This window comes from Mustelus asterias, chromosome 26 (genome assembly GCF_964213995.1).
Source record: "Mustelus asterias chromosome 26, sMusAst1.hap1.1, whole genome shotgun sequence".
In the NCBI taxonomy this organism is placed as follows: Eukaryota; Metazoa; Chordata; class Chondrichthyes; order Carcharhiniformes; family Triakidae; genus Mustelus; species Mustelus asterias.
The window spans coordinates 18,659,510-18,669,656 of record NC_135826.1 but is presented as its reverse complement, the minus strand read 5'-3'; the positions used below and the strand labels follow the sequence as shown (position 1 = coordinate 18,669,656).

The 10,147-nt window shown below is 41.1% G+C and overlaps 1 protein-coding gene, 1 long non-coding RNA gene and 3 other non-coding genes across 5 annotated transcripts in view; all 5 read right to left on the bottom strand.

The window, feature by feature from the left end:
• Nucleotides 1–1,976: 1,976 nt before the first annotated feature.
• Nucleotides 1,977–10,147, bottom strand: part of dazap1 (DAZ associated protein 1) — a 63,335-nt gene continuing 55,164 nt past the window's right edge. The window contains exons 11-13 of the transcript XR_013495539.1: nucleotides 4,915–5,045; nucleotides 3,867–3,997; nucleotides 1,977–2,552 (exon numbers count right to left, since the gene is read on the bottom strand). The gene's annotated coding sequence lies outside the window, so the exon portion shown is untranslated. The remainder of the gene's footprint in view (nucleotides 2,553–3,866; nucleotides 3,998–4,914; nucleotides 5,046–10,147) is intronic.
• On the bottom strand, nucleotides 4,311–4,442 carry LOC144479817 (small nucleolar RNA SNORA13). Its single transcript, XR_013495577.1, has one exon. It is a non-coding gene; the product is annotated as a small nucleolar RNA SNORA13 (small nucleolar RNA).
• LOC144479814 (small nucleolar RNA SNORA13) lies at nucleotides 5,332–5,462 on the bottom strand. Its single transcript, XR_013495574.1, has one exon. It is a non-coding gene; the product is annotated as a small nucleolar RNA SNORA13 (small nucleolar RNA).
• LOC144479496 (uncharacterized) lies at nucleotides 5,839–10,104 on the bottom strand. Its single transcript, XR_013495540.1, has 4 exons — nucleotides 10,016–10,104; nucleotides 9,227–9,383; nucleotides 6,088–6,117; nucleotides 5,839–5,988 (listed from the first exon to the last, which is right to left on the bottom strand). It is a non-coding gene; the product is annotated as an uncharacterized LOC144479496 (long non-coding RNA).
• Nucleotides 6,311–6,444, bottom strand: LOC144479816 (small nucleolar RNA SNORA13). Its single transcript, XR_013495576.1, has one exon. It is a non-coding gene; the product is annotated as a small nucleolar RNA SNORA13 (small nucleolar RNA).

Genomic DNA, 10,147 nt, shown 5'->3' with positions numbered 1-10,147 from the left:
TCAGAAAGGAGCAAAGACAAATCCATTCCTTGCTTGCTCCAAAAGCCAAATTCAAAATCCAATTCAAGGTCCTCTCAGGAGAGAGGAACAAAATCCAAGCTGACAAGACATTGCACCCCATCTTGGGCTTAATCTGACACTTGAGCTTCGCCAAAAGCCCGAAGTAGAAGGCCTACCATTGGGACCATGGTCGAATGCACCAGCAGATTCTGCCGGTGAATGTAGCAGCATGTGTTTTTTAGTGACAGATTAAAAAATGATTACAAAATAAAGACTGATTCAGAGAACAGGATGCCTGTACAATTCTGCAATGACTGACTTCCTGTTCACACAAGTATCAGCTTAAAGTGCCGGTCAGGTTCAGATCCTTTGGCACCAATAGTTGGCTTTCTTCCTGCCAGATGATCACTAATTGGGCTTCAAACATTTGGTACAATATGCTCAGCAGAATTTTCCCATGACCCTACTGGTAGGTTCAATGTTGGGTGAGATTTTAGCAGGATCTTTTGTTGGTGCCTGTCATGGTGGAGCAGGAGACCCTCTGGAGGCCACCGTGAAACTGAGTTGTTTCCTGCTGTCATGCAGATGAAGGCCCGACCCAGAATTTTCCACCTATGCAAGTTTCTCTGTGACACCAGAGAACACACTAGTCCAGAACATTTCAATGAAATAGTATGCAGGATTCAGGACTCATCTAAACAATGGCTGGGCCATTCAGGACAAAGGCCACCAGTAATTCTGGACCACTACAGGTGAGGGGAAGATGCATCTACAAGGGGTCCATCTTCCTGTCTCAGCATGTTCCTGGAGGTCCATTTTCTTTCATTTGTCACATGTATTAAGTAAAGTGAAAAGCATTGTTTCTTGCATGCTATACCTTCAAAACATACTGTTCATAGAGGAGAGATTGAAGAATGTAATCACTAGGGTGTAGCGAAAGATCAAAGTAGGTCCAATCAAAACTCTGATGGCAGTAGGGATGAAACTGTTCTTGAGAATTTGGTACATGACGGAGAGTCTATGGCGGGTTGGTGAAGTTGGGTGCCTTTTCAATATGGCATCAAACATGGCAGCTCATGCACCAAACCCCTGGCTGCATAATTGAGATGTGGAGATGCCAGCGTTGGACTGGGGTAAACACAGTAAGAAGTCTAACACCAGATTAAAGTCCAACAGGTTTATTTGGTATTTGATAAGTTTATTTGGCTACCAAATAAACCTGTTTGACTTTAACCTGGTGTTATTAGACTTCTTACTGCATAATTGAGATCATGGCTGAAATAGTCAGGTCCCACCCCACCATGGGACTCAGTACCAGGTACGAAAGCTCCACCTCCTGAGACAACAGGGCAAACATTCAAGATTCCGTTCCAATTCCCTCAACCAAACAGAAAACAAAATCCAGCCCAGTTTCCTCTTACTGCCCACCCTGCATTTATTTGTGCTGTCCAACTTCTCAGCATGTATCAATTTTATTTGTGTATGACACTTTCCCCCCCACCACCCACCCCCCCCCCCCCCCCATATGGTACTGAATGTCAAATTCCAGGCATACAATTGTCAGAATTTGATTATGTAGCAAGCCTGGGTAGGGTAGCACACGCAAGGACAGAACAAGACTATACAGCTTACCAACAACTTAGTGAAGGCCAATACAGTAATAGCTACTCTAAGAAAGAACCAACATCCATGAAGTTATTCCCAACCTGGAGTTGATGCATTTGCATGACAAAAGCCACTGGCTCATAGCAACCAGAGAACAAAACCAAAAAAATGTTGCAGAAAATAGGCAAGAATGAGCCACAAACAGTTGCATTTTTCAGGGTCAGGTGGGCTCACAATTACATCCTAATCATTCTTATTTCGAGCTTAGAGGCAGTATTTAAATATTTTAAAATCAAATGCCCCCACTGAATTACTTGCATAGAATCATACATTGAATCCTTATTGAGAAACAAACAAATCAAGAGACCAGATTTAAACTAAATGTACTCTTTATTTAAACCTGGGGTCATTTCATAATTTTGCAGTTTATTTTACAGCCATTCTCACGACAAATGTTTCAATTTTAAACATAAAATTATTGTAGGGTTAAACAAAGGCCAAGATTGAACAAATTTTTACAAAATGAAATATGGTACAGCAGAATATTTCTCCTAAATTTTGCAACATTCAGGAGCACAAAGATGATTTGTGCTTTGGCAAGAGAACATTTTTTAAAAAGTCAAAAGCATATACTTCAAACTCCTTTAATTTTTTTTGTTGTTTGTTATTTAATCAATTGATTGTCACAAAAGAGTCACAAAATTAAGGAATTTCCGGCCAAGTTTACTCCAGAATATACCCCTTTATTTTTTCCCTGCCATGGTTCTAACGCCTGTAAGGATGGAACCCCTGAGCATTGTGGTTCTGACCGCGGGCAAATCCACCTGGTGCAGATGGTGGAGCCCCTGGAGGTGCTGGTGCTGAAGGTCTTCCACCTGAGGGAGCTGGCTGATTTGGATCCAACAAACCTGGGGCTTGGCCACAATCACTCATATCTTGCCCATAACCTATTAAACAAATAGAACAGAAAAGTTATGACCGTTCGAGGAAAAATGCAAACTAAAGTCATCATTAACTCTGCAGAAAGCAACTTGTGAAAAATCAACTTAATTTTGTGAAATTAGAACATCTTGTACCAGGACAACAAATGCTCAACTGATTTAGCACTACTCTCCCATTTAAAAAAAAAACCAGTGGGTAAGGACTACATCTTACTGGATTGTAAATTAACCAGCAGGAATGTCGTCAGCCACAAACAAATTCAGTACAGCACTGTTCATTCTGCTCCCTCCGCTTAAAAAACATCATGTTTAGAGCCATATGGGATCAGGATAAAAGTTACTGACTTTGATTAACAAAACAGACTCAACATACACATGGTCAAATAAAATAGGCCATCATTTAACAATAACCAGGGACAAATATAGTTCAAGGTCAGCATAGAACAGCTGAAAAATAAAGCATACAAGAAATAGGAGGCGGCAATCAGGTCCTTCAAGTCTGTCCCATTCAATAGCATCATGGCTGATCTATGCCAGCCTCAATTCCTTTTCTGCGCCATTTCCCTATAGTCCTCTATTTTATTATGCACTTACCGTCACTTTAAATGTTTCTAATGATCCAGCCTCCACTACCCTTTGGAACAGAGAATTCCAGAGATTCGCCACTGAGAAAAAATTTCCATGCACCTCAGTTTTAAATGACTGAGCCTTTATGTTGTAGCTTTTGTCCCCTTGTTCACAACTCGCCCACTAGTGAAAACTGGTAGAACACAGCTTGGTTCACAATGGACCCCCTAAGTCAGCAAGAGCAGCAATGCAGAAGCCCATAAGATAGTTTGACAGAAGGTCTTAATTTTTCAGGAGACTTTTTAAAAAATATACATTTTGAAGACCGGAAAGCAAGGCTTCTACAGGCTGCCCTGTTAGGCCACTAATCAAAAAGTTGGTAGAGATGGTCATCGTGTTCTAATCAGTTATTTTGAACATGGTGTCACTTTAATAATTTCCCCCTTCACAGACTCACTGTCAGAGTTAAAAATGAATTGCTTAATTGCTGTGTCAACACATTATCTTTCACACTAAAAACATCAGAGGAGATATTGCACACCATTAAGCTATCGCTGCAACAAGCTCATTTTGTATTATGCTGAAAAATTAAACAGATACAGGAATTTCTAAATTTCATCAAAAACACTGCTTTGACCAGACACCCCATATGTTTGCAATGTAACAGGCAACTTTTTTCCGTCACACATCTAACTAAAAATCCTATAGCGCAATCCAAAACATGCTTATTTTTCTTGTACTGTGCAAACATACCATATTATGAAAGTGCACCAAAACCCTGTCCAAATCCTCCTGGAGGCAGCGGTGGAACTACATAGAGATTAAATGGGGAGGCTGCGGAGGGGCAGTGCTCCCTCCTGGAGGAGGGCGAGGCCCATACCCACCTGAAACAAGAATGTAAACAGATAAGTTTGTTTTTTTCCCCCCTCAAGTGTGATACAAAGCATTATTCATATTAGCTTTAAAAATTAAAACTTACCCATTGGTTGACCAGGTGGCACCCATTTTTGTGAAAAACATAACAGTTAAATAAAGCCTGTTCAGTTATTATAATTATTTCTCAAAGGTCTGAAGGAATATTGTTATAACCGGCACTGAACATGAAGGAATCTACATTCCAACTAGAGTAATGGTTTGTACACCCAATCAGTTCATAAACACCGGTTTAGACAATCCAATCTACAGATATTCTGAAGTAACTGTGTTTTAGCTGAAACGCAATATCCTGAAGTACAACAGCAACAGGATGCATGGAACAGCTCAAGTTAATTTATGCCTTTTTTGACACCTCACTCATCTACATAAAAGATGTGAGCAACACAAAAGGCAGCACTCTTCCCTTTCCATCTGCTACACAATGGTATCTTTGTCAGAATGGATTAACATCTAATATTGAAAGTACCGCACAGCCAGCTAACTTCCACTGATTAAGCAATGGTGACATTCTTTCCATATTGGTTAACAGACATTGAACACCTTGGACAATAGTCAAAGAGAACTGTAGAATTAAGGGACCTGGCAACTTTGCATTTCTCACTTAATGAATTTGATTGGAGAGGGGAAATGCCACAGAATTAAAAATGTATTACTTTGTAGACTACCATAAAATTAAACACGACATGAATTTCTTTACAACAGTATCTAAATTTATATTCTCTAAATTTCAAAAACACTGCTTCAACCAGACACCCCAATGTTTCTGCTATGTTTGCAATGTGACAGGCAACTTTTTTCCTCCACACAAAAATCCTACAACACAATACAAAACATGCTTATTTTTCCATGTACTGTGGAAACATACCATATTGCAAAAGTGCACCAAAACTCTATTCAAATCCTCCTGGAGATGGCTGTGGAACTACATAGGGATTAAGTGGGAAGTCTGCGGAGGGGCACCCTGCCCTCCTGGAAGAGGGCGAAACCCAAACCCATCTGAAACAAAAGAATGCAAACAGTTTTTTTTCCCCCTCGTGATACCAAGCATAATTCATATTAGCTTTAAAAATTAAAACTTACCCATTGGTTGACCAGGTGTCATCCACATACAACAGTTAAACAAAGCCTGTGTTCAGTTATTATCACTCAACGGTCTGAAGGAATATTGTTCTAACCGACACTGAACATGAAGGAATCTACATTCCAGCTAGGGTAATGGTTTATACATCCAGTCAATTCATAAACACCGTTTCGACAATCCAATCTCCAGATATTCTGAAGTAACTGTGTTTCAGCTGAATCACAATATCCTGAAGTACAACAGCAACAGGACGCATGGAACAGCTTAAGTTAATTTATGCCTTTTTTGACACCTCACTCATCTATATAAAAGATGTGAGCAACACAAAGGCAGCACTCTTCCCTTTCCATCTGCTAGGCAATGGTATCTTTGTCAGAATGGATTGTTAACATCTAATATTGAAAGTACCGCACAGCCAGCTAACTTCCACTGATTAAGCAATGGCGACATTCTTTCAATATTGGTTAACAGACATTGAACACCTTGGACGACAGAGTCAAAGAGGACTGTAGAATTAAGTGACCTAATAACAACAGTATCTAAATTTTAAAAATATTCTCTAAACTCCATCAAAAACACTGCTTTGACCACACACCCCAATGTTTCTGCTCTGTTTGCAATGTCACAGGCAACTTTTTCCCTCCATGCCCAACTAAAAATCCTACAACACAAAACATACTTATTTTTCCATGTACTGTGGAAACATACCATATTGCGGAGGTGCACCAAAACCTTGTCCAAATCCCTGAGGTGGCACAAATCCTCCTGGAGGCGACTGTGGAACTACATAGGGATTAAAGTGGGGAGGCTGCGGAGGGGCACCCCTCCCTCCTGGAGGAGGGGGATGGCCATACCCACCTGAAACAAAAAAAGGACAAAAATGTAAACAGGTATTTGTTTTTCCCTTAAGTATGATACCAAGCATTATTCATATTAGCTTTAAAAATTAAAACTTACCCATTGGTTGACCAGATGTCACCCACATACCTGAAAAACATACAACAGTTAAACAAAGCCTGTGTTCAGTTACTATAATTATTCCTCAAAGGTCTGAAAGAATATTGTTACAACCGGCACTGAACATGAAGTAATCTACATTCCAGCAAGCGTAATGGTTTGTACACCCAATCAGTTCATAAACACCGTTTAGACAATCCAATCTCCAGATATTCTGAAGTAAGCGTGTTTCAGCTGAATCACAATATCCTGAAGTACAACAGCAACAGGACGCATGGAACAGCTTAAGTTAATTTATGCCTTTTTTGACACCTCACTCATCTACATAAAAGAATTAAGTGGGCAACACAAAAGGCAGCACTCTTCCCTTCCCAGAGACAAGAAAAAGCTGTAGAATTAAGGAACCTGATAACTTTGCATTTCTCACTTCATCATTTGATTTGAGACAGGAAGCGCCGCACAATTAAAAATAATTTAACATCCCAACCCCTCCAATGTTGAGGCAGCCTCTTTCAGTTGAAGTTCAACCTCCACACGCAAAAAGAAATTTCTTACATCCCTTGGTATAAATGACATCCTGGTGTTCTCCAAGACACCAAGCATCATTCACATGAAGTTCCATTACTTTGGACATACAGGGGCTCCTTGTGGACAAACCTGCAAGTCTGAGTCCCGAGATATATTGGCCTTGGAGGGAGTGCAGAGAAGGTTCACCAGGTTGATACCAGAGATGAGGGGTGTTGATTATGAGGAGCAGATTGGGTTTGTATTCGTTGGAATTTAGAAGGCTGAGGGGGGATCTTATAGAGACCTATAAGATAATGAAGGGGCTGGATAGGGTAGAGATGGAGAGATTCTTTCCACTTAGAAAGGAAACTAGAACTAGAGGGTACAGCCTCAAAATGAAGGGGGGTCAGTTTAGGACAGAGTTGAGGAGGAACTTCTTCTCTCAGAGGGTGGTGAATCTCTGGAATTCTCTGCCCGCTGAAGTGGTGGAGGCTACCTCGTTGAATATGTTTAAATCACGGATAGATGGTTTCCTGATCAGTAAGGGAATTAGGGGTTATAGGGATCAGGCGGGTAAGTGGAACTGATCCACTTCAGATCAGCCATGATCTTATTGAATGGCAGGGCAGGCTCGAGGGGCTAGATGGCCTACTCCTGCTCCTATTATGTTCTTATGAATCTAAGCAAGGCCAGTGTAACATAGGAACAGGAGTAGGCCATTCAGCCCCTTGGGTCTGATCCGCCATTCAATATCATGGCTGATTGGACACTTCAATGTCTTTCATTCACGATCCCTTGTTATTGTTCATTAGAAATCTAACAATCTCTACCTTAAACACACTCAATGACTGAGCTTCCACAGGCTTCTGGACTAAAGAATTCCAAAGATTCACATCCCTGTGTAATATCATCCTTATCTTGGTCCTAAATGGCTTCCCTCTTATTTGGACATTGTGCCCCCTGGTTCTAGACTCCCCAAACAAGGAAACCATCTTACTTGCAACTTCCCAAACAAGGAAACCATCTTACTTGCAACTTCCCAAACAAGGAAACCATCTTACTTGCAACTTCCCAGTCTATTTCTTGATGTATTTTGTAAATTTCAATGAGAAACTCTGGTAAATACAGGCCGTTTGCCCAATCCTTATTCGTAAGAGAATTCCACTAACCCAAGTAAGTCTAGAGAACCTTTGTTGCACTCCCTCTACAACAATATCCTTTGAGTTACAGAGAGCATCTGAGCCAAAGGGGGTCTCCAGCAACATAGTAGATTATGCCCAGGTGCATTTTCCAACAAGGTGATCAGATCAGCAATCAAGAGCAAGAACTTGGCTCATTTCAGCCTATCCTCCAAGCCCAGGAGCAGGGAGGTGGATTGTGCCAATCCTATCCACTCTATACTAAATAAGGAATCCTCACTGGCCTGTGAGTGGTCAGTTCACAATACCTTCATGCTTCGGACGCTACTTAACTGCAACAATTAGTACAGACCTATGAGCCAAGACAAATTTAACAAAGGAGGCCATATTCCATTATGATCCTCCACTCCACATACAAGCTTTTAAGCCAGCAGCAAAGATAACCTGCCTGCCAACCATAGCTGAAACAATGCAACCTCTGCTAAGAACAAAACATTCACGTTTGCACAACCAGTCATTTAATTTTGACCTAATCACATTTTGTAGGCAATAATAGCTGCCACAAAGTACAGTCCCACAAAAGGACTAGTTATTTTATTTCAAATTTTGGGTTGCTGGCACCTACAATGTAGTCAACTTCAAGCACTGCATTTCAAGTTCAATCAAGATTACGGGTTCACAACTTTATACAAGCATGTACAGATCTTCTAACATCAGACGGGCGGCACAATAGCAGTGGTTAGCACTGCTGCTTCACAGCTCCAGGGACCTGGGTTCGATTCCCGGCTTGGGTCACTGTCTGTGTGGAGTTTGCACATTCTCCTCGTGTCTGCGTGGGTTTCCTCCAAATGCCCCAGTTTCCACCCAGTCCAAAGATGTGCGGGTTAGGTTGATTGGCTATGCTAAAAATTGCCCTTAGTGTCCTGAGATGCGTAGGTTAGAGGGATTAGCGGTTAAGTGTGTAGGGATATGGGGGTGGGGCTGGGTGGGATTGTGGTCGGTGCAGACTCGATGGGCCGAATGGCCTCTTTCTGTACTGTAGGGTTTCTATGATTCGGACAAAAACACCAAAGGGATCAAGCTAAGAGGTGGTTAATTGAAATGGTCAGAAAACATGCAAATATCACAGACAGCTCCTGAATGTAATGTGCATACATGTGTGCACCTGTTGCGAGGCAATGGATTGTTTCTAGGCAGGTCACCTACTCAAGTGAACAATTTTTGCATGTGGAGGTTACATCAATTGAAAATCCAAGTTGTTAAAATGGATATTGCTGTTGAAAAATGCTAATGGAAAACATTTCAGCAATGCTTCTGCTAAATAGCTTTCCAAAGTTTAAATTAGCCAAGTTGTTTTACTACATATTCTAAATTTATCAAGAACTATAGAACTCAATAGCACCACGAGAAGTTTACATGGCACATTAAATACAAATTCATCAGATTCAACTTAATCGCATTCTTGTTTTGTTTTGAATGAACAACCCATTTACCTTGTGGACTACCACAACTCTGCTGTTGCCAGCCTTGTGAGGGCTGACCTCCCCAGCCATTAGCTGCATTTGGCAAGCATCTGCCCCACTGTGGTGCTCCTGGCTGGCCAGGCCCTGGGCCTTTACTGTCACGAGGCTCTGCACGTTTCACTTCAACCTAATTAGGGAAGGAAAGAAAAGCCGCTCTGTCTTTGCTTCCATAACCCTCTCCCGACACACCCATATCTATTAAAAAACTTTACAACTTACATCTTATAAACTTACAACCACATTGAATAGTTTAAATAGGCCCATATTTATGTTTCACAAGTATAAATTACTGCTTTACACTACTGTCCATTCTCCAACAGATAGGTGTATTTCAAATTTAAAACAATTTAAATTTTGTAATTAATTGTGAAATTAACAAGACTAGTCTGGTGTAACAGAAATCAGTCTAAACCAGCTCCATTTTTGCAAGAATTTGCACATTCACCCCATGTCTGTGTGGGTTTCCCCCAGTCCAAAGATGGGCCAGTTGACTGGATTGGCCCCTAGTTGTCCCAATGTGTAGGTTGGGTGGATTAGCCATGGTAAATGTGTGGGGTTACAGGCGTACAGCAGGGGAGGGGGCCTGGGCAAGATACTATCAAAGTTGGTGCAGATTTGATGGGCCAAATGGCCTCCTTCTGCATTGTAGGCATTCTGTGATTATGTTTGTGGCTGATCATCCACCTTAACAGCCTGATTTCCCCCCACACGACAAGAAATAAAACAGGCACAAAAGTTATTTAACACAATGCAACTTACTAGGACATGTCGAGGAGATTGTCCAAGTCAACACCTCTATAAGCAAATTTCCTTAAAAGTCCTTTTCTGTTCCACTTCGTCAGCCCATGTTTAAAAAAAGATATTAAATTATAACATGGAGTAATCATAACC